At 30.5% G+C, this 27337-nt stretch overlaps 1 protein-coding gene across 3 annotated transcripts in view; it reads left to right on the forward strand.

The window, feature by feature from the left end:
• Nucleotides 1-27337, forward strand: part of LOC148304510 (uncharacterized) — a 178121-nt gene that overhangs the window by 90660 nt on the left and 60124 nt on the right. The window lies entirely within an intron of this gene.

Consider the following 27337-nt stretch of genomic DNA (forward strand, 5'->3'; position numbering starts at 1 on the left):
TTTTACACAAATGTTTGAAACTTAAGTTAGGGTTTCAATGACACTTTGAAAAAAAATACAAATTCCGTTATGTATAAATAATCTACAATATTTAAATTTGAAAGAAATAGTGGAATAATACATATTATAAAAAAAACATGGTCATTTAAGTGTTATAAGTTGAGTAGGTACTTTTTTTACGCAACTTAGCCTAGAAGTCCACCGTTTTTCTACACTAATGGTCACAAGACAGACGGCAGCGGCTGGTGGCGAGGAATTACTCAAACAGTAAAATACATAATGAAAGACTCGGGTCATTGTTCTGTCAGGTATGTGATTGATAAGCCTTTTTGCCGTAAGTAAGACACTGGGTGCCATCTGAATTTCTTTCTTTTCTCTTCCGATTAGAGATTAGAGGCACTCGATCAATCCGACACTTTTTGTAACGTACAAACGACTTACTGTTAAATGTACATCAGTTAATATTTACAAACTTTAATATTAATCTTTAAATAAATATGGTTCCGGTATAAAAAAGGTCTCGTTGATTGATTTGGCAGTCACTTTGTGTTAAAATCTACCCATTTTTAATTTAAGTTATTTCTTAATACCACTATTTCTTAAAATCCATTAAGATACGTGTTTTGATGCATTTCGCATCATTTTTACAATATTTGAAAATTATGCAGAATGCATCGAAACACGTGTTATAATAGATTTAAAGAAATTGTGGTATTTACTTTTAAATTTAAAATCTTTCAAACTGGTTAGTATAATGTAAGTAATTTTATTTCATATTAGGTACCAACATATGTGTAGAACTTACTACTACTACTACTACACTGTTTTTCCGCAAGGGTAGACAGAAAGGATGTAACACCATACTCTTCTGTCCTGACATACACTCCTAGCTTCCTTCACATACATACATCCAGTCATATATGCCCTCCGATTACGCAAACTTTTGACACCACCAGATTTTAAATCTTTTGACTTTATATATACATCCAATAATCTCGAAGTATTTTATAAGAAATTCGCCATCATTAGTTGAATCTTATAGTTTCAATCAAATCAAATAATAAAAAGAACGCATCAAATCTTCCATACACTAGTATAATATGAGAATTTAAAACCTTTTTAAAATAAATAGGAGGATTTAAAATGCAAATGCCGACAATGTTAAGGGGATCTGTAATAAGTTGAGTTTTATATAACAACATATAATTAAAACAATTATGTTACTAAATGAATATGTAATTATATGATTTTTTAAATTTGAAAACAAATTACGTACATAATATTCCCAATGAGTAATTTGGATCACTGATTTTGGTACAGTATTATATTAGGTAATTACAAACTACACATGGGTGATCAAATTACAAAACCGCATTAAATAACAATTTATTTTTAAGAAGTCCTCACATAATTGGGTTTCTAAATTCAATCACTGAGAGCTAAAGCTAATCAAGCCATCACTTCACAAATTTGGTTTGTATTGTGTATTTGTAACTCTTATTATATTTGATAGACTATTTGACTTTAAAATATTAAGGAAGAAAATACATATCGAGAAAAAGTAACAAATACCACACAAATAGTGTAACCGAAAAAGAAACAGTTACTCTTAATTACATTTCTACTATAAATACAAGTAACAAAAATATACAGAAAATATAAAGTAACGCCATATGAAGCAAAAATTAGGTAAAAAGTGCAATTAAAGCAATGCCTAATAAAATAAAAAATATTTAGGATTAAATACTAAAACTAACTAAAAACACCTCGAAAATTGTGTGCGATCATCCTTAAGCAATACCAACGCCTATATTGATAGTCTCCTTATTCAAGTACAGGGCCAATCTTCACACTAAATTTTGTAATCAGCATATGTTATATATATATATATATATATATATATATATATGTATATATATATATATATATATATATATATATATATATATATATATATATATATATATATATATTTATATATATATATATATATATATATATATATATATATATATATATATATATATATATATATATATATATATATATATATATATATATATATATGTATATATATATAAATATTTATATATTTATATATATATATATATATATATATATATATATATATATATATATATATATATATACATACAAATATTGTTTTAATCAACGTGATCTAAATCGTTGCGCTTGACGGTTTGGAGCGAATTTATACAACTCAGGTTTGGAGCTTGTCCAAACGTTGGTCTCTTTTCCAGACACTCGTTCGGCCGTTGATGATGTCTTTCAAAGCATTGTACGAATATAGGCAGACTAATAAAAAACAAACCTTTTTACAATGTAGAACGCCTAGCGGTTACAAATGGTACTCGCAATCAAATAATTACTTCCTATTGTGGTAGAAGTTCCATTAACACTTCTACAGAAATATTTCAATTTTGATAAGTGAATTAGGTTCCTATTGGTGTATAGTTAATGGGTATAGAATAACGGGTTTTAAGGTGGTGGCCCGCAGGCGCTTATGCGTTATGCTTTCGAGTTGAAATATGGTTTTTATTTATCACTATGTGAATATGGTACCAACATAAATTAAAATATTACTTTTTCTTGAATGTTTTTCGCAGATACTTTGTGGCACAATTTATAAACTTTATAAAATTAAACAACTTTATTTTAACCACTTTTTTATTATAAGTACACTTTAACCCACCGGTTTTAACAAGAACATTGTCATCATCAGGGTTTATTAAATTCTAAAACATCAAAATACTCATAATTAATTACATTCCTTCACCAAAAACTTACACACACTTCGTAAAAAAGAGTGTTATAATCGTGTTTACATTAATTAATTCGAAAATTAGTAATATACAAGTGATTTATTTTTATATTTAAATCATCATGTCATTCCACAAAATTAATGCCCAATCAATGAATAATATAAGAACTATTTTAGTAATAAGTACATAGAATTTCTTCATTTTACTTAAAGATACGCTACGAACTTAAAATACAACTTAAAAAAATACAAAAAACAATTCTATGCCAGGGTATTTTTTTAAAATAAGTATTCTCAATTGTTACAGCTAATATTCGTGAAGTGAGTTCTCTTGCTGGTGAAATTATTTTTCGTGACGTTTCTCTTCACGTTCCTTGCATCATCCTGCTTTATATCATTACACCTCTTACATCTATCCAGCGAAACTTCCGCAGTCTTAACCGTTGGCTATCGTGTACATCATATTCCTAATCAATTGTATATATCCGGTACAATATGCAAACATACCTACACACAATACAGATATAACGAAGTATAATAACAACACGTTATTTCAAGTTACCATTTATAGACACGGCTAATAGTACGCCTCACTGTTTTGTACGGCGATGTTTACTTTGTGGGACCTCTGATATTAATTATAAAAAAATAATGCATCGTAGTTTCATGTATATGGAAATGTGTCTAAAAATATTAACAAAATCTTACGGTGTTGTAGATTTGTTTACGAGCAATTAAAATATCAACATGGTACTTCAAATTTATCCTTACAAATAAAATTTGAAAAAATGAGTGTCTCCTTTTTTTAAATCCATAAGTTTTTTTATCCGTAAATATTTTGCAACCTCACAGCTCATTTGGACATTGAATATTAAAAGAAAAATACGTCTGACGTTATTAAATCAAAAGCAATAAACGAAACATTATTTTATCTAATACAACAAGTAAATAAAACAAATGTAAAAAGTTAAATAGGATTAATTACTCAATAAACTATTTTTTTTATTCGAACTGAATATCTAATATTTCGTTTTGAATATTGAAAGCATTAACTTTGTGGATCACATTGATATATTATTTCGAGAAATAAAAATACTTTGTGTTCTGATCCACTCACATTTTTATTAACCAACTAGTTTCGGCAACAACCTGTTGCCCTCCTCAGGGTTTCATTTATTACTAACAATAAATGAAACCCTAAAGAGGGCAACAGGTTGTTGCCGAAACTAGTTGGTCAATAAAAATGTGAGTGGATCAGAACACAAAGTTTTTTTTTCTCGAAATAATATATCTAATATTTCGTTTAACATAATCTTATATTTTATATAATAATCTTTTTCTATGGTGTACGCATTTTATAATAAATACGTCATACGTTTTTTTTATTATTCTCTCGTAAAATTATAATAAATAGATTTCCCTTGTTAACGATTCATGCCTAAATCCATTCTCCATGGAATTTAACATATAATTATTTATTATAATCAACTCACTCCATAATATAGAAAGTAATTTATTATTCATGAAGATTTAATTTAAATTAATTATACTCATTACTTTGTAAACATATACACTTTACCAATCCAATTACATACATTATATTTAAACATGAAAGTAGGCTTGTTTCAGGGAGTATTTTTTTAATATAGTGGAATCTTAATAATTCTGGAGGGATAATGAATTATAGAAATACATATCCGAATTATAGAAAAGATCAGTAAAATGGAAAAAAAATAATAACAGTACATATCTGTTAACTCCGTTTATTGCGTACACATATGTTTGCTTGCATTTATTGAATATGTGGTATATATTACTTGTTGAAAAAACGTAGAATCGTTTTTTGATCTAACTTTTTACGTCCTTTGTAAATTACTCACTGGACACAAATTTAAGGTGCATCCTAAAAAATGGACCTATTTATTGAATAATGGACTTCAAAATTCACAATATTTTAATTATATATAAAATATGTTACAAACACATATCATTATAAGTAGTAAATTTGACAGGGCCCTTGAGGTGTTTTTTTACGAAAACAACGCGATGTAATTTGTGCATATTTACAACATTAAGGGTATATATCTAAATCTTCGATCACTAATCTGGGTTTCTCCACTTAGAAAATGTTGTGAATAAAAACACTCGTCAAATTATAAGCGTTATAAAAATTTTAAATTATATTTAAGGTGACTCCTAGTATGTAAAAAAATAATTCGGTAAGGATCTTGCATACATTTAAATGGGTTTCTGCCAAATAAGAAGCTAAAAAAACCTCAAACACGTCATATAAATGAGTTCCGAAAAATTGAGTAATGTAATTGTCCACTGAATGATTGTCCGTAGAATGATGAATATTACACGGGTATAAAATAATCACCAAAACAATCTCATGACAAGTCGTAAGCCCTATAAATGCCTAGACTTCCAAATTCTTGTCCATCCATGTTGAGATGTCGGAAATATTAATAGGTTTTTTTGTCAATAGATTACAATCGATTGCATAATTACGTCTTAAATAATTTAGTTAACCTTATATCAGCCACCCATGTTCTTCCAGCGTTTAAATATAAATTTAAATAAGCATTACTCGCTCTCTGACCAATTTATTTTCCGCCCAACACCCGCCCATCGATAAAAGAAGGTATATCCAATTTGCCATCTCCCTGTATTAGTTTATTTTACATACGTATTGAATTGATATGTAAGTTATAATGAATCCAGTTGTTAGATTTAGTTAGAATTTGCATAGAATAAAGGACGCGATGGTTACTCGGAATACAATACATAGTTGAGATTGCGTGGGAATCACAATGGCTGTAAAAAGAAACAAATCTGATTCTCTCACTCAACTCACACAGTCCGGAATTCTTATTCTTAACTCCTGACTTGCTGTATTTTGTATTCAAAGCATACCTCAAGGGATCTTACTCCATTTAACATAAATTTATTTTGACTATTTAACAGAACATGCTCCTTACGAAAAGTATATATGTTTTTTTTTAATATGCTTACCTTATGATTTTCTCATATATTTCTTTTAAATATGCTTTTTATGCCTATTTATTAAACCTGTTATTGTTTTTTTATATTTTGCCATGCATTAGTTTTGGGTATTTTTTAAAAATCTTTTTTGTTACTTTATTATTTGTTAGGTTAACAAGACTATTCCAGTCTTGTTAACCTAAATCCCATGTCCCAAAATGAGAAATAGAAATTACTCATCGGGAATATTATATATATGACTTATGTTTGTAATATGTTTTGAAAAATAAATAAATATATCTACAGCATATTTTGAAAATTACCCAAAAAAAGTCGGTGTTGAAAATCTAAAGTTTTTTTGGATCTTTCAGTCATAACGTCATAATGGGATCTCTGGAAAATATGATAACACTACACACAAAAAAATTTCAATTGTGATTCATCGTATGTTAATTAAGACAATCATTTTTTAATCTTTAGATATTATATGCTGAATGCAGTCGAGATGCAATCTCTCAATTAAATGTGCGGAAATACAGATTACAAAAATATATTACAAAACACATGATAAATTATTGTATAATAGGTGGTCAAATGTCAAATAAAACAAGGAAAGAATGCAAGGCTGAGATAAGGATTATTGATAAAATTAAGAAAGATGCGTTGAGATGGTTTGGATTTGTGGAACGAATGAGTGGGGAAAAAAACTATAAAAGTAACAAATCAGATAAATGTAGTGGAAAATTGAAGAAAACTAAGCATGTTCAAATATTTTTATTATCTGAAAATAGTCAGGTCAAGTGTCAAATAATCAGCGGTTATACGTGGTATATGAAGAGATGCATGAACATGGAAGAGGCGAAGAATGTTTACAAAGCTAGAGTAGTGCGGCGTTCTATTCTCTCTGCCTATCCCATGGTAAACTGGCGTAATGGTTAGTTAGTTATTTCGTTAATATTGGTTTACTTTCACATAGTAGGAACAAACTGAAGAAAAGAGTTTTGTTTTCCAAATTTTCGGCTTGAAGGTGTTATTCAACGAAACAAAATATTATTCAACGAGGCTCCGTTGACACTAGACTTGCGTTCATACATACTATATGTTATTCGATACAAAGCGGATGCTGGCTGACTCAAGAATACTAAACTGGAATTATGATAGTGTTCTAAAAACCTTGAACAGTAACAATTATGTATTAATACTATTGTCAAGCAGTCGGAGACATTAATTTTACGTTCATGTAGATCCGGTGCGAGATTCCTACTCGACCAAAACTGGATAATCTCCAATTACAGGAGTTATTTTCATATTATTTTTTAACATCTCATCAAAGACGAAGAAGAATATGGAAGTCTGGCCATTTACGGGGCCGTCATAGGCTGGTTTAAGTAATCACTTCACACGTGTAACATTCACCAATTCTACCCATTATTGACAACCACACTACTCAAATTCTTGGAAGTTCTATATATATGAACCAATTTTGAAACATAATTCTTGAATCACAAGAACTTCACTAGAGACATCTATTGGTGAGAAGAAAATGTCCAGACTTCCATATTCTTCTTCGTCTTTGATGAGATGTCAAAAATACTATTATTAATTTGCTGAAGTAGAGTTTTTAAAAACCATTATACCAAATGCTTGAAAAGGCATCGATTGATCAGTGAGTATTCGAAGAGCTTTTTTATTGAAGCACCAGACTCACAGCAATAAGAAAGAGACTACTTTACATAACTTAAGTTAATGTCTTATCTTCATCTTTAGTTTCATTCCTAGGAATTGGTTGGCAGCAAAACCCTCTTCCTCCACTCGGTTTTCATCTTTTTTTTTTAAATTACTTAACATCCAAATAACTCTGAAATGTACCTACAGCTTATGCAACACCACTTTTCATATCTCTACTCAACATTGACTCTGACAACATTATAAGTTTTATAGCTAATTCCTACTTGTGATGGGTTTACTTTTTTATGTATAAAGTAAATATAATTTCAAATACCGTAGAACGGGGCTACTTGAACTTTGATGTGTTACTTGAGCCCAGTACAAAAAAAGATTTTAATCTGTATTTGGTCTACGATAATGAACGTATCGACATGATTCATTATTTCCCTGACAGGTGACACTTATTGTCACGATACTTCGATCAATACCACGATCTAAATATTTTTTGTACTGGGCTCAAGTAACACATCAAAGTTCAAGTAGCCCCCGTTCTACGGTAATTCATGAGTAAAAATTCTCTTATGAATTTCATGTAATTCATGAGTGAAAAAAATACTGTCATGTAATACTCAATGATCAAGTTATCATTGCAGTGTCCTTTAAACTACATATTGAGAATATTTTTTCATCAATTTATGTTAACATTTTTTATATATTTAATTGTACATTAACTATTACATTTACATTTAGGATCATTAGCCAAAGCATAGATAAATTGACTTGCAAGACAGGACCCCACAAGATGAACCCCAAAATTGTTGAGATGAAGGCCTTGGGACAATAAAAGAGGCGTCGGAAGACCTCAAAAAGGATGGTTCGACGACATAGCCGCTGTGGGGGGTAAAAACTGGCTGCAAACAGCAACGTATCGAAGGAAATGGAAGGATACGAAGAGACCTATATCCAGCAGTAGATAACAGAAGGCTAGAGACGAATGATAGATATTCGTTTATTTCGAAATATGTAGATTTTTAAATGAATTCATGTTGCTAAGTGTTGCATATGATAACTTTCATTACATATATAAATATTATTACGTAAATTACTCTCATTATTATTATCGCGATGCAACTGTCAAGTAAAATTATTATTACATACCATTAAATATTACATAATAAAAGCTGTTTCTTAAGCAGTCATTAAGTAATTATGAGGTTATTTAAATACTCATTTTGTAACACTTACCGAAAAAATTTTGTCATAAAAATTTTAATGTACTACGTCACGGTTCTCAAACTGTGGTTTACAACTTATGTCATTCCTAAGCTAAATGTAAAATTATTTTTATCCCGATGAATGTTAGCCATACCCTGAAATACCTATAATAGCCCTATTCCATTATGTCCTTTAACCAGGACCTCCCCTTTTGCTTATGCACCTTCTTCCCTCTATTTCTTCTTCTTCTGATTTGCACACTGCATCGTATTGGCGCAGTGCTATCTTGATCATTACTTACATGAAGGCAAGGTGATTACTCCCGTGCTTCAAAGCTTTTCTGCCCCTCCCAAATGGGAATTGAACCTGGGATCTCCAGCACGGTCACTAAACACGATAACCACTACACTACGAGGGCAGACAATATATGACAAAATAAAATAATAAAACAAAAAAGTATGCGATATACATATATATATTTTTTTTTTAATTATATACATCATAGCATATTGAATACTCTAATTAACGAATGGCGTGGTATTAAATTGATGGAGAAGGTATGTTTTATGGGAATCAGCCGCTCCCAGCTTCCGTTTCATAATATAATATAAATAATAAAGGTCCGCCATTATTTTAGCACAATGATTCCACAGTATGTCATTGTGGACATGAAGAGGGCGAGCCCATGTTATCCCACAGCTAAAATATTTTGCGACATGTCACGGTTGCAAATTATATTACAAAGGTGAGGCCTTATTATCCGCACTTACTCGCTTCGCGTTACTTCATATTAGTTGGCATCTAAAAATAACATTTTTGGTAGTACCTACAGCAAAGATAAATCAACAAAGTACTTTTTTAAATATCCGATTGATTTTTTTTAAAAACATTTACTTTTTAACTACAAATATACTTACTCGTGTCCGCCTCCGTGGTGTAATGGTTAGCCTGTTTAGTTACCGTGCTAGAGGTCCCGGGTTCGATTCCCAGAGGGGGCGAAAATGAATATTATTGATTTTACACTGTAATATTTATTAAATATTACCCTGGACTGGTCCCTGAATCGCATGATCACCTTGCCTTCATATAATTAACGATCAAGATAACACTGCGTCAATACAATGCAGTGCCCTATGCACCATTGGATGTGGATAAGGTTCAGAATACTTACTCATACATATAGATACATATACTTTTTAGATTCATTCAAAAATTTATAAACATTATTACCTTTTTTTGTAGAGACACACCTAGCCACCTTGTGTGTCTTGTCGGTGGAGCTCTTTTTACATGGGTTTTTTTTCTTATTTCATATATTTCATTTGATATAAATAAAAAAAATACATAAATGATACTTTATTATACGCATTTCCTTGTTTCGCATTACTTCATATTAGGTAACATCTGAAAATAAAAATTATGGTTGTACATAACAATGATACAGCCACGATAAATCAAAAACGTACTTTTTATAGATATACGATGGAATGATTTGATACAAAGAAAAAAAATGACATAGGTGATCCTATTTTATTACTTACTTATTAGAATATTCTTCTTACCCTTATCCGCACCCAATGGTGCATAGGGCACTGCATCGTAGCGATGCAGTGTTATCTTGATCGTAAATTGTATGAATCCAAGATGATCAGCCCTGCGCTTCATGTACCAGTCCAGGGTGATATTAAATAAATATGAGAGTGAAAATCGGCCATATTTACTTTGACCCTCCTGGGAATCGAACGCGGGACCTCCAGACGCGCTGACTACTGCGCTACGGAGGTGGACTTATTATAAGATGCTTCACATTAGTTACTTCATATTAAGTGGGATCTAAAAATAACATTTGTAGTAGTATAAAATAAAAATGTAGCTACAATATCACTAATAATAACGTACTCTTTTTAAATATACGATGGAATCATTTGGTACAGAAGTTTACATAATTTTTGTAAATCATTCAACGATATTGTTTATTAACATTAAATTCTAGGTGTTTGATGTTGATTGGATCAATTTTTCTAGGTGAAGAACAAAAAACAATGCACGGAAAATACTACATACACAAACAATACTTACAATTTTAAACGTAGAACCGAACCTGGTATTTTTGTAAATATTAATTAATAATTCAAGATAATAAATTAAAACAATGGAATTTCATCGAAAAAACGTGTATTCAATATTTACAATGCACATGGAAACTTTGTTGGATAGATACTCAATAAACCGGCTATTTATGAATTTTAAGAGAATTTAAAAACATATTTACATTTTGTTATATTAATGTAAATTACATATGTACACATATGTATATAATAAATAATAAAACTCTTATCCGCACCCCAATGGTGCATAGGGCACTGCGTCATATAAACGCAGTGTTATCTTGATTGTTTACAAATGAAGGAAAGGTGATCAGCCCTCCGCTTCAGGTACCAGTCCAGGGTAATATTGAATAAATATGACAGTGAAAAAAATCACTTATATTTATTTTACCCCCCTTGGGAATCGAACCCGGGACCTCCAGAGCGGTAGCCGAGCGTGCTGACCATTACACTACGGAGGCGGACAGATGTATATACCTATATTAATAATTGTCGTTAGCCTATAAGGTAAATTTGTTTTTATTTTTAGTAAATCAGCTCAAAATATTTTATTTATTGTTTCGGCATTAACTTTGTAGTAAGACATGTTACAATGATTAAAGAAAACGCTTGTTTTATACCACTTGAGTTTTATTGAAGACTACATGTTTCGGAAGTTAAACTTCCATCATTCAGGTCTGTATATTATATGTATATTATTTTAGTTACTATACAGACCTGAATGATGGAAGTTTAACTTCCGAAACATGTAGTCTTTGATAAAACTACAGTGTACAAGTGGTATAAAACATGTGTTTTCTTTAATCATTTTAACTCAAAATAAATGATCTGGAAAAAATGAACAAATTCGAGCGATTTAAGGACACTCTCAGGAAAATATTATTAAAACGTTCTTCTTTTGTGCGTGCCATGTCAGGTCCCTCTGATGTCTACTATCTCTTGAGAGTAATTGTCCTTGTCTTGGGTAGCTCTAAAAAGCGCCTCGACGGTCCTGATCCCCGCCAATCTCGTATATTCCGGAGCCAGGAGATTTGTCTTCTGCCCACGCTTCATTGACCTTCTATTTTGCCTTTTTTTACTGAAACGTTAACTGTCAATAATTCGCTGCGAAACAGTCAATAGTTTTTTTATGCAAAGGGTGTGTTTTGTCCGTAATGATCAGCACGCTTGCCTACCGCACTGGAGGTCCCGGATTCGATTCCCAGCAGGGTCAAATAAATATAAGCGATTTTTTCACACTAATATATATTCAATATTACCCTGGACCTGAGGCCTGAGGCGAAGGGCTGATCACCTTCCCTTCATGTGTTAACAATCAATGTAACACTACGTTTATATGATGCAGTGCCCTATGCACTATAGGGGGCGGATAAGGGCTTGAAAGACGAAGTGAACCTAATTTTATCACTTGCATTTATTATGCTTAATGTGGTGATGAATAATTATAGGTAATATTGAATATTAAAAATTGCCCATTATTCTGCTGCTCCTGTAACCTATGTAGGGGAGAACCACCATGAAGAGAATGGCCTATGAAGAGAACAGTTGCATTTGCAAAGAAAGTAATAAACCTAGCGACACCCCGCACCCCATCACGTGATCACAGTGGTGTGATGACATCACGCGTTAAGTTGGCAGGATATCCATTGTGCTTCGGACAGTGGAAGAAAGAGGTTTTCGGACGTGGTAAAAAAATAAACTGTGCTAACTGCTTCATTTGCTGACTTTTTAATAGTAATCGTGGAGTAAAAAGGGTTTGCCCGTAGTTTAACTTGATTAAATAGCTTTTACTCGTATCTTCTTCCTGGCTCCGTCCCAACTTATCGTCTTTATATACTGTTGAGGTCAGCTCTCGTTGTCTTCAGGTTGTAGGTCTTTCTATCATGGACAACGTCACCTAGACCATCTTTTTGTAGCATCCATGAATTTGTGGTCTTATTCTAGATGTTTTTCGAGGAAGAACCATGGAAATCGCGTGGTTTACAATTTGTTCAGCAACGTATAACGTATGTACCTACTCGCATATGTTTGTGTAATGTTATATTATGTGAAGCCTTAGCTTTGTTAAGTGTATGAGTATATTCGGGTAATGTACCGAAAAAAGAGCATTCTAAAATAACCCGTCAGAACAGTTACGTACAATTATCTTTTTTAAATCTTTCATAAAGACTCTTTTACTTACTTTACAGAATTAATTGCATTACAGCACAAAACTGATGAACGATTTCGTTAAAATTCAGCGAGTCTTACGGTAAACTGATAAAAAACATGTGAACCAACTTATTCTCTCTGTGGGAAACTGAATTAAACTGTGTAATAATATGGCATAGTGAAGTATTGAGATAATTCGGTTAACAATAAGCAACAGTTAGCTTCGGTTGGAAAAGCTTTCTTTTCTGAATTGTGTTATTAGGTTCTTGTTCACAAGTCTAAGTAACGGTACATACCACACTTTTCAAATGTACTGCAAATCGTTTATACTAAAACATATAATACATGAAAATTTAAAAATTAAAAATTAAAATATATGAATATGAAAATAACTCCTGTAATTGGAGATAATCCAGATTTTGTAAACAAGTATTTGGACACACTCAAAATGTTGTATATAATATTAACTTTTCTTGAATGTTTTTCGCAGATACTTTGTGGCACATTTTATAATCTTAATAAAATAAAACAACTTTGTTTTAACCACTTTTTATTGGTACACTTTTTCCAACCGGTTTCCACAAGAACCTTGTCATTAAGAACATTTTAATATGGTGTACGGAGTGCGTGGAAGAGTTTGGTATCGTAAGGGAAGGGTAATTATCTATAACCTAACTATGAGTATTTCAATGTTTTAGAATTAGTACATAAACCCTCTCTCCGCCTCCGTAGTGTAATGGTCATCGCGCTCGGCTACCGTTCTGGAGGTCCTAGTTTCGATTCCCAGGGGGGGTCAAATAAACATAAGTGATTTTTTTCACTGAAATATTTATTCAATATTACCCTGGACTGGTACCTAAAGCGGAGGGCTGATCACCTTTCCTTCAGATAACACTGTGTTTATATGACGCAGTGCCCTATGCACCATTGGGTTGCGGATAAGGGTTTAAAAAATATATAAACCCTGATAGGTTTTTCGATAAAAAAAATGTGCATTTCGGATAAATAATATCAATAATTACCCTCGAGTTCTCTCAAGAGGCCAGTAAATTTACTGCTTATCCTTGAATCCAAGTAATTTGCCAATACTTTATACCGCTCTTTAGTCAATGGTACTGGTACTCAATGCCTCCCAACAAACCAATATCTTATTATCTATTTTTCTTTGTTTCTTGTCTATGAATATTACTTCTCTAGCTGTAACCTTATTCTCACAACATTTAGCGTTAAAAACAAACAATAGTAGCTCACATTTGTTTTTGCTGATATGTCAATTCATTGTTGCTGTGAAGTAAAATATTTCCGCCATCATGTGTACATAGGCCGCCATTTTGTAGTTATTTCATAAAACAGCATATTCCCGCGTGGAAAGTGTCTCACTCGGTTGTGAAATGTGTTTTATGTTTATGTATTGTATAAAATTATAGTCCATTCGCTCTGAGACAATACTAAGTGCATATGTTCGTACGTAGCTTACATGTTCAATGATTTGCTTTTTGTTCCCTTGTAACTTTCTTCGATTCTTAATCACTCTCATTACCTTCGATAGTAAATACAATCATTAGTTTATTTTCATCCCACTTTCAATGAAAGAAGATTACCTGTTGACTTTGTAGGTATCTAAAACCTTTATTTGCCAAAGTATGTATTCAGATTTTTGTTTGAATTTGTTTATTTATTTAATAACGTATATTACGGGTTTGTATGATGAGAAGTCCGCTGAATAAATTCACTTGTGTTTTTTATTTATTTGATAACGCTATCTTTTTGAAGTTGAATGTATTTTTTCTTAACAATGATGCTTTTAAGGGTATATCCTTGTTTTTTTTGTATATTTATGTTTAGTTATATGTCTTACTTTCATACTTATAATGTATTTTTTTAAATACTCAACCATATAATAGATATTTTTTCCTTGGCTTTAAATTCTCTCCAGTAAATGTCTTTAATACACACAATAACTGACTTTTTTCTGATTTTACTTGAAATACTTTAGATTTTTCATTCGTGAACGCCAAGCGATGTGTTAACATAAGTCACGTATTTTTAAATAACATTATGCATCAAAGGAGAAAACCGATTGCAATATAATATAAAACATTTCTGACGGAAAAAATAAATCTTGTCAACTTTTATTTTATTTAAATAATAAATTCATCAAATTATTTTTTTTGACCTCTTACTTAAATTACATATTGTGGTGAAATCACAACTGTTATTTCGTTAGACTATGAATTTTAAAACACTTTACTGTCACTCGTTCTTGAGTATTAAGTATCATTAGAATTTATCCTTACTAAATCAAAATGGTCTTTTCAGTAATTTCATGGCCTTGGATGTGAGATACTCATATAAATTTTATACGGTTTTTTTAACGTAATCGTTTGATTGATTTTCTCTTCATGCATAATATTTTTAAAGGAATTTAAATTAATTTAAAACTTAATACTTGTGCAGGCAATGTAATCAGTTTTGCATTTTGCCTGTCATCAGGGTAATAATGAATGGATCCAATTGGAGATTGAACCCAAAGCTTGCAAAACGCGCTATGAATGCGGAGATCCTATTTCGCTTATCTATAATTATTTTTTCTTTAGATTGTTTGAAATGCCATTGAGGTAATACATTTTTTTACGGAAATGCCAAATCATAAATTTTCCACACTTGCTACTCGTATTATGTTATGTGTATATTATAATACTATATGAAATTCTTGAGAAACGTATAGTAGTCACATAACTTTCGGTGTTATATTGAGACCGCGGATGCCAGAGAAACAGGAAATACAGATTATAAAGATTTTACAATCATATCGTCATTACTTAGTCTGCAGAGGAAGTGTGAACAGCGAACACCATTAATCTCAGTGTCTGGGATAGTCTGTACGTTTGAATGCGTGATGAATCCATTGCAGCACGGCGTTATCACTCAGATTGTATGATTAACTATGTATTTATATGGAAGCTATGATTATGAATGCAAATGCGATATACTTCTGCCAGTTTAACCGTAGTCACGACTGAACAACTTGATTTGAACTTTTGCTCATTATAAAACAAATTCTCTTTCGGGAGAACGCGTAAAGTGACGTCTCTGTGTGATTTTGATTAATGGATTTAAAAATGCTTACTATTATTTTTGGCCATCCATCTTACGGAGGAAAAAAAATTATGAGCTAGTTTTTTTGCAATTCATGGGGAGTTAATTCCAAGTTTACGTCTATTAGATTTTTATTTCTAACAATTTGTTCTAGTTAAAATTATGATAATGGTAATTATTTAATCGATTATACGTATTTAACCGATGATCCAATTTTCGGAAAGTTAACGTTTTCAAAAGTAAAAATAAATTAGTTTTATCTACACTGCGTGTTTAGCGCATATTTATTTCTTAAGAATAGACTTTTTAAGAAATATTTTATTTTATTACTTGTTGTTACTTTTACATTTACTTTTTAATACGATTTTTGGATTAGTCTTTGACTAGTTTTAATTGGGTAGTTATCATAATTCCCTTTGAAAGAAAACTTTGAATTGTAGTAGTGTAGCATTAAAAGGGTCTAACAAGCTAATTATAACATCTTGGATCTATGGATATCGTTCAAACCAGTTCATGAGTATAGATTGACTGGTAGAACTTTCATATTTTGACGGGTGTATAAGGTTGATGCATCACACGGATATTCAAAAAAAAAATTAAAGGAAAGCCAAGCTCGTTGTATTTACATTATGTGATTTTTTATAATGTGGAGAGAATAATTTTTAATAATTCATCATTTTGAATTTTGGTTTTGTTAATACATATCGCTCACTCCTTTCAAGAACGTCATAAATAAAAAATCGCCAATTTTCAGTTGTGCATGTTTTCGGAATGCCCAGAAAATGTACTTTATCCCAGCAAAAGAGGCATATTTCAGCTTAATATTTACCCACTACAGGGCAAAAAGTTTTGTTTTTGCATTTTGAAGAAAAGGTATTGTTTAATTATTTTTTTTTAATTTACTAAATATTTTTCAAATTGAGAAAAAACCTTCTGGTTCTACCTTAAAAGATCTGGTGCACAGTAAAAAGTTTAATAAGTGGCTTGATATTTATTTTGAATACATTTTCACGTTTTCCTGAAAAATAAAGTTTTTTGATTTATGACGTTCTTGAAAGGAGTGAGCGATATGTTATTCCGTTATTTGTTGAGCATTATTTTCTGATACGCTTTAAAAGTGTTTTCGTGTTACTTAAAATTAAAATCATAACAGTAATAAATTTTAACGATTTCACACAATTAATAATTCATTTAAACAATAAAAATTACTTAATTAAAAAAAAAAGAGTATTCAGGCCAATTGATGAGGTTTTTATAACTCGATAAAAAAATTAACAATAATAACATATTAATATGTTTTACCCAGATTTTTAACACAGAAGGCGTGGTTGGGTAGACACTTGGTTACAAACGCGAAGGGTTAAATTGGCGCCAATTGCAAAATGAAATATAATATATTAATCCTTATTTTCATTTGGCCTGGGTACTTGTGACATTTTCACTTTGATCTTCTTTCTCCATCCATAATATCTTTACCTGCAGACAAACGTATAAAATAAGAGCATTATCTGAATATTATTTATAAATAAAAATACTAATTATGTACTTTTTATTTTGTTACAGGTAATAAAATACTATTTCTTTGGAATTACTAACTGGCAAATGGAAATTTTCAGCCAATTGGTTTTTCGGCCAATCAGATGATTGCCAGTAACTATGTAAGTTTGTTTCTTGTTTTTTTTATCAGAACACCTTGTTTAGTGTTTTTTCTCCTTAAACTGATCGACTGATTGTTAATTTAAGGAAGGCAGGGTGATCTAAATATTACTTAATATTATATATAGAATATACTAAATATTTTTCAAATGGAGAAAAAACCTTCAGGTTTTACCTATAAAGATATGTTTCACAGTAAAAAGTTCAATAAGTAGCTTGATATTTATTTTTAATACATTTTATTATATTCTAAAACTTTAAAAACGATCTCCTGAAAAACAAGTTTTTTTTAATATATGACGTTGTTGAAAGGAATGAGCGATATGTTCGTGACTATTCTAGTCCAGTTAGAGAACGTCTATTTTTCGTCGTTATCTCGTAACCGTTACGAAAATAAGACTACGTTCCGAAGTCACGGTAAGTCACGGTTCTCGTAGATTACAAGTAGAATTAATTATTTGGACTTCATAAGTTTTTTTGCGCAAGACCCTTTCAAACATTGACTATCAAAACAATTTTATGTTATGTTACACTATTATATGGTAATAAATTCATAGATATTCATCAGAGAACAAAATATAATTACTTACTTGAAAATCATTCGCTGAATAACGATTGTATTATTATATTATTTATTGATTCGGCATTAACATTGTAGAATGACATGTTGATTTTTTTTTAATCAAAGACTTGCATAATATCACTTAATGAGTTTTATTTCATTTTAGATGAAAACATCTGTAGTTTTCGAAACAGATCGTGTGTAATGAAATAAAACTTATTGAAATGCAAAATAAAGGAATGGGTAAATGATCAAGAGTTAATTCTATGAAAATTGTAAAATAGTTTATTTTCTTAATTTTAAGTGTGTATATTTGGTTAAAATGGATAAAAACAATAAAAATTTAAAATTTAAAATTTAAGTTTGGTGGGTCTCTGCATAAAAATATTTTTAATATGTTTAAAATTGTTCTTGAAATAAATGTGTTCTATTTATGTATACATTTTTTTATAATGTTTTTATTTTTATTTTTATATTGTATCATTCAATTTTAGGATCTCAACATTGATGAAGAAGAATATGGATGTCTAAGCATTTAAGAAATAACTCTTTCGATTAAATTATTCACCTTTAAATTGAACAAAAACGTCATATTATTTCCAATATTCCAATATCCAAATGTTTGTTCACTAATCTGGACTTCTCCACTTAAGAGATTTATGGTTGACATCTCAACATAGATGAAGCATGATATGGAAGCCAGGGCAGGTCAGTTTTTTACTGAGCTTTCGACCTGTCATGGGCTAGTTAAGTGATCACTTTACACACGTATAACATTCACTATTCTACCTATGATTTATACACACTTCCAGTAGTGCGGTTGTCAATCATAGGTAGAATGGTGAATATTACACGTGTGTAAAGTAATCGCTTAACCAGCTTATGACACGTCGTAAGCCCTGTAAATGCCCAGACTTCCATATGTTTCTTCTTCTACATATGTAAAGATATCAAAAATGTAAAATAACTCCAATGTGGAAAAACCCAATTTTTAAACAAGTATTTGGATACATCCAAAATTTTATTGTATTATAATATTGTTTGTGGTCACATTAGTATTTTTTTAGCAGAATCTTTCATGAAACGTATGCAAAATTCTCCTCGAATTATTTTTATTATATTCACGTTTAAATATTTATATATTTAATTTTTTCAGTTTATTTTATTATTTTTATTGTAAAGATATACTGTTTTAATTATGATAATTAAAATAGTCATTCAAATCATAATTTATAAGAATTGCCCAGATTTCGCGTCACGTTGTCAACACAACATAAAAATGAAAGTCAACCAAATTACATTTCTCTGAGTTCAATCAACTTATTAAAAACCAACGAGTCTTTTTGTTAATCTGTTCTAGAGCTAAATGACGCGCTGATTTAATTTCTTATGAAATTATTAATACCTAAATTACTTTCTTAAACCACCATAAACCCCATGTTTTTCATTCGTTTAATTATATTTCTAGTAATTTTATTGTTAAACTACAAATAAACACATTTAAACGTACTTAAATACTAAAGAATCTTCAAAAGCCTGTTTGAATAAAATACATACAAAGTAAATAAAGCATGCATATTATAAATGAAAGTTTAATTTGTAAAAATAACATTTTGACATCTCAACATGGATGAATAACAATTTGGAAGTCTGGTATTTACAGGGCTTACAACCTGTGATAGACTGGTTTAAGTGATCACTTTATTCACGTGTTACATTCACCATTCTACCCATGATTGACAACCAAAATTAGAGAAGTGTGGTTGTCAATTATGGGTATAATAGTAAATGTTACACGTGTATAAATTGATCACTTAAACCAACCTATGATAGTCCGTAAGCCCTGTAAATACCCAGAGTTTCATATATATATTGCTTTAAATATCCTAAATCACAAATCGGTCACTCCTTTCAAGAACGTCATTAATCAAAAAACTTGATTTTTCAGGAAAACGTTATTAAAGTTTAAAAATATAATACAATATATTAAAAATAAATATCAAGCCACTTATTGAACTTTTTACTGTGCAACAGATCTTTTTAGATTAAACCTGAAGGTTTTTTCTCCATTTAAAAAATTTCTAGTTTATTTTTCTTTTCGATTAAATAATACCTTTTCTACAAAATGAAAAAACAATACTTTCTGCCTTGTAGCGGACAAATATTAATTTTTAATAAATGTTTTACTTAGTAAACACCAATATTACTTACTATTAACTTACTTACTATTATTACCACTATTACTTACTTATTAATAGTGGTATTTACTAAGTAAAACATTTATTAAAAATGGATAGATTTTACCACAAAGTGACTGCCGAATCAATTAATGACAAATATTAAGTTAAAAATATGCCGCTTTTGCTGGGATATAGTACATTTTCTGGGCATTTCGAAAACATGCACAACTGAAAATTGACGATTTTTGATTTATGACGTTCTTGAAAGGAGTGAGCGAAATGTCTAAACTAAACAGGCAATTCTATAAAAATGGATCGAAGTTACATTTTTACATTCTAGTATAGAAGTAGGAAGTGAATCTCAATTAACAGCATGATAAATCTATAATTCGCATTCATACATAATCGATTATGTATTTGTAGAAATGTGATTAGAATTAGTTCACAATCATTAACGAATGTTCTACCTCTTCATAACCATCTCATGTATCTTATGCACAATTTTCATTTTATCTTTTTTATAAACCATTATTCCCACAGTCACGAAAAAAGTAATGAGCTTCAAATTGAAATAATTGCCTCTTACTATTATTATAAATGAGTTTGTGATACTTCATTCAATTTGTTGTGACCACAAACAAATAATTCTAAATATTGTCTAATTAAAAAACCTTTTAAAAATAACTTATTACATATACTTATAGGGGATTTTTAAATATATTTTTGATTGACTTGAAAAAATCATTTTAAATCTAAAGCAAATTCTTCTTCCTAATCTTGTCCGCACCCAATGGAGCACAAGGCACTGCATTGCATTAGCGTAGTTCAAAAAAATCATTAATAACAAGAAGAAGAGAGATTAAAAAGGTGATTAATCCGGTGCTTCGAGTACCAGTCTAGGGTTGTGTTAAATAAATATTCGTGTGAACCCCCCTAGGAATTCAACCTAGGACTTCCAGCACGGCATCCAAATGCACCAACCACTATACTTCAAAATAGGACAGCAAATGACGGAAACAAATTAAGTCAAATAAATGGAAAATATACCGCTCACTCTTTTCAACAACGTCATATATCAAAAATCGTCAATTTTCAGTTGTGCACGTTTTTGGAATGCCCAGAAAATGTAGTATTTCCCAGGAAAAGCGGCATGTTGTTAACCTAATATTTACCCGCTACAGGGCAGAAAGTGTAGTTTTTGCATTTTGAAGAAAAGGTATTTTTTAATTATTTTTTTAAATATACTAAATATTTTTCAAATGGAGAAAACAATCTTCAGGTTTTACCTAAAAAGATCTGTTGCACAGTAAAAAGTTCAATAAGTGGCTTGATTTTTATTTTTAAAACATTATATTATATTTTTAAACTTAAAAAAAATCTGAAAATTTTAGTTTTTTGATGTATGACAGTGTTGAAAGGAGTGAGCGATATACAATATAATTCAATTAATTCCTTTGTTTTATGTTTTGTGATTTCATCATCTACCGTTGTGTATGTCTTAACGCCTGAAGGTATACGTTTCCTAAAAATACCGGCAAAGGAAAATTAAAATCACATCCTAGCAAGACAAGCAACTTCAATAAATAAGATTAATTAGAGAGAAACTTCTAACCTGTCATATTTGAACGTCCAATGCTCCTTATGGCATTGCGCCTATAAATTTTAATCGTTATTCATAACAAACGATCAAATTAGCATATTTCTGTTCGCAATTTCAATTAGTGTAATTACTTCCCAGTGCCAAAAGTAAATAATAATGTCAAACATTTATCGCAGAGAAAGTTTCCCGACTTATTTATTCAAAGAGGTATTCCTTTCACGCTGCAGTATGTTGTACAAAAAAATGCGTTCCCCGGACCTAACGAGAATCTCAGAGTCATTAACAAATGAACCTTCATAATTAAACATATCAACTCAATTAATTTTCATTTCAAGATATCTGTTATTGATAAATACGACTATAAACCAAAATCTTAAAATGTAAATCAATCGATAGTTTTTTGTCAAGGTTAGACGTTTGATAAAAAAAGTTGAAATTAGACAAATAAAAATACAAAATTACATGTATTCAGGTATTAAAAAACATTTGGTTTAGAACAAAAGTCTCTTAATAATACTCACATGTGAAAAATATTTCTAGTCAGTAGTTAATTACATATCCTATTTGTTGGTAATAAACATATTTTTTTACATATTAAAGACGTGTAATTATCTCCCTGTTCATAACAATTTTTTCCTTAACCACACTCTTTAAAAGTAAGTTAAACAATTCAACTTTGAATTATAATATTAACATACTTTATCTCTGTTAGGGATGATACTTGCTAGTAAAATAATATATTTATGATATTATGCAAAGACAGAGTGGTGTGTCGTTCTATTCTCTCTGCGTACCCCTGTGGGGAAGTGGCTTGATGGTCAATTAGTTAGTTATTCAGTTATATAAATAAATAAAATAATAATAAAAAAAAATTAAAATATATATAAAATCAAACGATGTACATAAATATGAGAAACTATACAAATATAACTGATAAATAATAAACAAAAACAAAAATCACGCAATTACCATGAGGTAATAAAAAATATAATAATTTCTATTAAGCATTTTTTTTTAATTTTCAAAACATATTATATTATTATAGGAAATCGATAACTTTTTATATATCGGTTATCGTTACAAGCGATTAAGAATTCAATAAATCAATATTTTATTTACTAAACTAATGAACGTTATGTTTTTGGTGAAATCGTCTTGACTGATACTTAAATCAATTTTAAAATAATAAAAAAATTAAGAAAGAGAAAAGTTATGTGGCCAAAATCCAGTGATTAACAAATTATTTCGTTGAAAGTTTTTTTTGTTATACATACATATTTTAAGTTTTTAAAATATTATAATATATTGCGAAGTAAATTTGGCATGTTTCACTTTCTAAATGATCAATTTATGATCGTTTTAAATGATACGCTATTGGTTAAATCTTAAATCAACAAAGAATCTAAAAACATCTGCTGGACGTATTTAACCATTGTTATTTTAAGCACGTGTTATTTTCAACGTACTGTGACAATTCTGACCTTTAAAAGCTGTCACGAAAAGAAAATACATTTATAATATATCAGAAACCTTTACGTCACAAATCACAACATGTAAGATGGAACCGTTCGTCAAGTGAAAGTTCCGATCGTGGGCGTGATTTGTTATAAGTACAGAACAAGATAACCAAAAAATTTAGCGAAAGTTACTGATAAACGTTTAAGGAATCCAATTTCGTCGATTCAATAAAACATCCGATGAAAAGTATCCATTCTTTCGAGAGAAAGGCGCCTGTTATTTGGCGGTTTTTTACGGTAAATAAAAGCTATCCGTCATCTCGACTACGGTCCAACTGTTGTTTTCATCTTATTTGCATTTTATAATGTTATTTTTTGGGGAGCGTGTGGCTGTCTGTACTGTTAGATAACTCGAGAAGAATGTAAATACCGTGTATCATTGTTCTTGCAAAACACTTTGATCTGATAAGATTTGATCGTATTGCTATTTTTTATTGACATTCCAACACGAAATAATTACTTGTTTTTTAAATAATTAAGTACCTAAATGTTTTCTCATGAAGATAAAATATTTATAGGCCTTTTGTTCGCATGTCCCAAGTTGGTCACCTTAGCTTTGACATTGAAACTGACTGCAAACTCGATAACTTTAAAATAAAATAAATTTTATTGAAAATTTATTAGTAGTTTTATATTGTTTTTATCTTATTCAATGTTCTATTCCCTTTTGAACGAGTTTCTTTTAACCATTTTCTTGAAGCAAAGGATACTAAAGATTTACTCGCAAACACAAAATTCAATCAACGGCCGACGTAATATGTTTTCCACGCCTGATTTTTTTGAAGAATGTAAATTGGATATTTTTTGTATTGTATAAATTGAATGAGTATGTATGAGGAGATGCATGAACGTGGAAGTATTAGAACGTATTAGAATGTATTGAATTTATGAACGTATTAGAATGTATAGAAGTATTAGGAACGTATTAGAATGTATTGTATAAATAGAATGAGTATGTATGAGGAGATGCATGAACGTGGAAGAGGCGAAGAATGTTTGCAAAGACAGTGTAATGTGGCGTTCTATTCTCACTGCCTACCCCTGCGGAGAAGCGGCGTGATGGTTAGTTAGTTAGTTTGTATAAATGGAAGAAATATATATGTATTTTTTAAATTTCTTACCTTTCAATAACTGTTTTCCTTTCAAAACCATGTATTTATTTCGATGAAAAACTTATATTTTCAATACAAAAACGGCGTTTTAAGAAAAAAATTAATTACGTAAAATGTTGCCTAGATTTAGAGGATGGTTAAATGTTGCGACTTAGTTTTGTCTAAATCCAGCTGGGCGTTAAAGTATGTGTACAGAAAAAATGTGTATCATACATATTTTATTTTTGATTATTCGTCGATATTAAAAAGAATAAAATACTAAAATTGATTATTTTTATCTGATAATAATAATATAATTTTATCTCGACGCTTTCTCAGAAAATTTTACTATACGTTGATAATAAAAATGAGATAGTTATCACGAAATTGATGACGTGTATTTATATGCAATCAATGATGATCATGGGGTTTCTGTAACTGTATGGCTCATATTAACTGAATGTAAAGTTTATTTAAATGTACAGTATTGATAGGAGCCTTTATTAGCGAGAACTCATTTAATTGGAAAATAATTGAAAATTATAATAAATTACCCCTTACTGTATATAGCGGTTTATCTGAACGAAGTACATGGTGTTGTTTTTTTTTCATCAGTTGAAATTGAATTGATTCTTACCTTACGCCTGAAACATTACTATCTATAAATAATGTCAGTCACCCTTGGTTTTTTCTACCTTTCCCCCCTCAACTCCTTACCCGATCCATCTTTTTTTTACCTTCCTTATTTTTTAAAAAATATTGTCACGCTAATGAATAATGTTTTTATTATTTGTTCAATCATACTGCGATTAATTTGCAATTTATGTTTTTTTTATTCTATTCTTATGTACAAGCACTATCGGCCCTCTTATTTCAAACGCCTGTATAAGGTTCAAACTTTGACGGGTATCATTATCCTGTTTTGGTTAGTTGAAAGATATTGCTTCTAAGCAATGTGGGAGAATTATGCATTATTATTATTGTTTTTTTATAACTCGTTTTTAGAAAACAACGGAACGAAAATTGATTCTACGAAAAAGCTTCGAAATAATTGTTGCACCGTCATTATTTTTAACTTGTTACACGTATGAATATGTACATAATGTGTTATTAATCATCAAATGATCAATGAACCCAACCAAACTGTGCAAAGCTAATGTTTTTTAATGTAGCTATAATATTCCAAAGCTCGTCTACCAAATGCTTTCAATTTAAAATCATATTATTCCTACTTTCCAATTATATGAATTCAGCATTAAAAAATATCGGTTCTTTTATTTATTAATCAAACCGTATCCGCTCCCTATGTGGAGCATATGGAGACCAAAAACGGTCACTGGGCTTTTCTGTCAGCCGCGGTGGTTTGACTTTGTGCGGAATGAAGAGATAAGGCGACGCAGCAAATCTTGGTCACAACTGTCGTCAAGAAAAGGCGATTTAGTTGGCTTGGCCATGTACTCCGCATGCCTCCTGAGAGCCTTAATCAAGCTTGCCTCTTTTACAAGGCATCAGGTTCACGACCACTACTGAAAATTCGTCGGCAGTTCTCGTCTGAACTTCGGGACGCGGACTTCATTTGGGAGGATGCAAAGGAGCTGGCAGCCGACAGAAAAGCCTGGAGACAGTTTGTGAAGCCCATATATTCCACATAGGGAGCGGATATGGTTTAAGTAAGTAATGTATGGGGAGATGCATGAATGTGGAAGAGGCAAATAATGTTTGCAAAGACTGAGAGGTGTGGAATTTTATTCTCTTTGCCTACCTCTAATGGTTTATTTATTTATTTCAAAACATATTACATACATAGGTCATATATATATACATATAATATTCCCAATGAGTAATTTCTATTTCTCATTTTGGGACTTGGGATTAAGGTTAACAAGACTGGAACACAAATAATAAAGTAACAAAAAAGATTATTTTTAAATAACCAAAACTAATACTAATACATACATGGCAAAATACAAAAACAATAAACAGGTATAATAAATAAGCACAAGAAGCATATTTCAAATAAATAAATGAGAAAAACATAAGGTAAGAAGCATATTTAAAATAAACAAATGAGAAAATATAAAAAAAATTAAAATATATCAAATGAGAAAATATAAAAAACGCAAGGTAAAAACAAAATAAGAAAATATGACTAATCACTGATCACTACATATATATCTTTCCATAAAGTACCTTCTCAGATCATTTATTTTGGATCCCCGAATGGGTTTGATTATTTCATCTTGAATTCGCACATTTTGATTTGATATAACGTGTTTCCACTTTGATATATATTAAGGTCAGCTGACCGGACGCCGATAGCTTCATAAGAAATGCCGGATTTATCCATTACCGGCCTGCCGTTATACGTACGAGTATAATGTTCAACACATCACTACAAACTGTAATACCTGCCCATCCGCTGTCCATCTTTCAAACCAGCTTCCCTAATACTAAAGCCCGCGACCGATTTCCGTATTAAACATAATCCATAAAAAGAACGCAAAATGCGGCCAAAGAATGATGAAAGCAGACTCAATGCAATCGATGCGACAAAAGAATGATGAAAGCAGACTGAATGCAATCGATGCGACAAAAGAATGATGAAAGCAGACTGAATGCAATCGATGCGACAAAAGAATGATGAAAGCAGACTGAATGCAATCGATGCGACAAAAGAATGATGAAAGCAGACTGAATGCAATAGATGCGACAAAAGAATGATA

This window comes from Brachycentrus maculatus, unplaced genomic scaffold (assembly GCF_059751285.1).
Source record: "Brachycentrus maculatus isolate JH-2025_06_01 unplaced genomic scaffold, ASM5975128v1 h1tg000315l, whole genome shotgun sequence".
Lineage (NCBI taxonomy): Eukaryota > Metazoa > Arthropoda > Insecta > Trichoptera > Brachycentridae > Brachycentrus > Brachycentrus maculatus.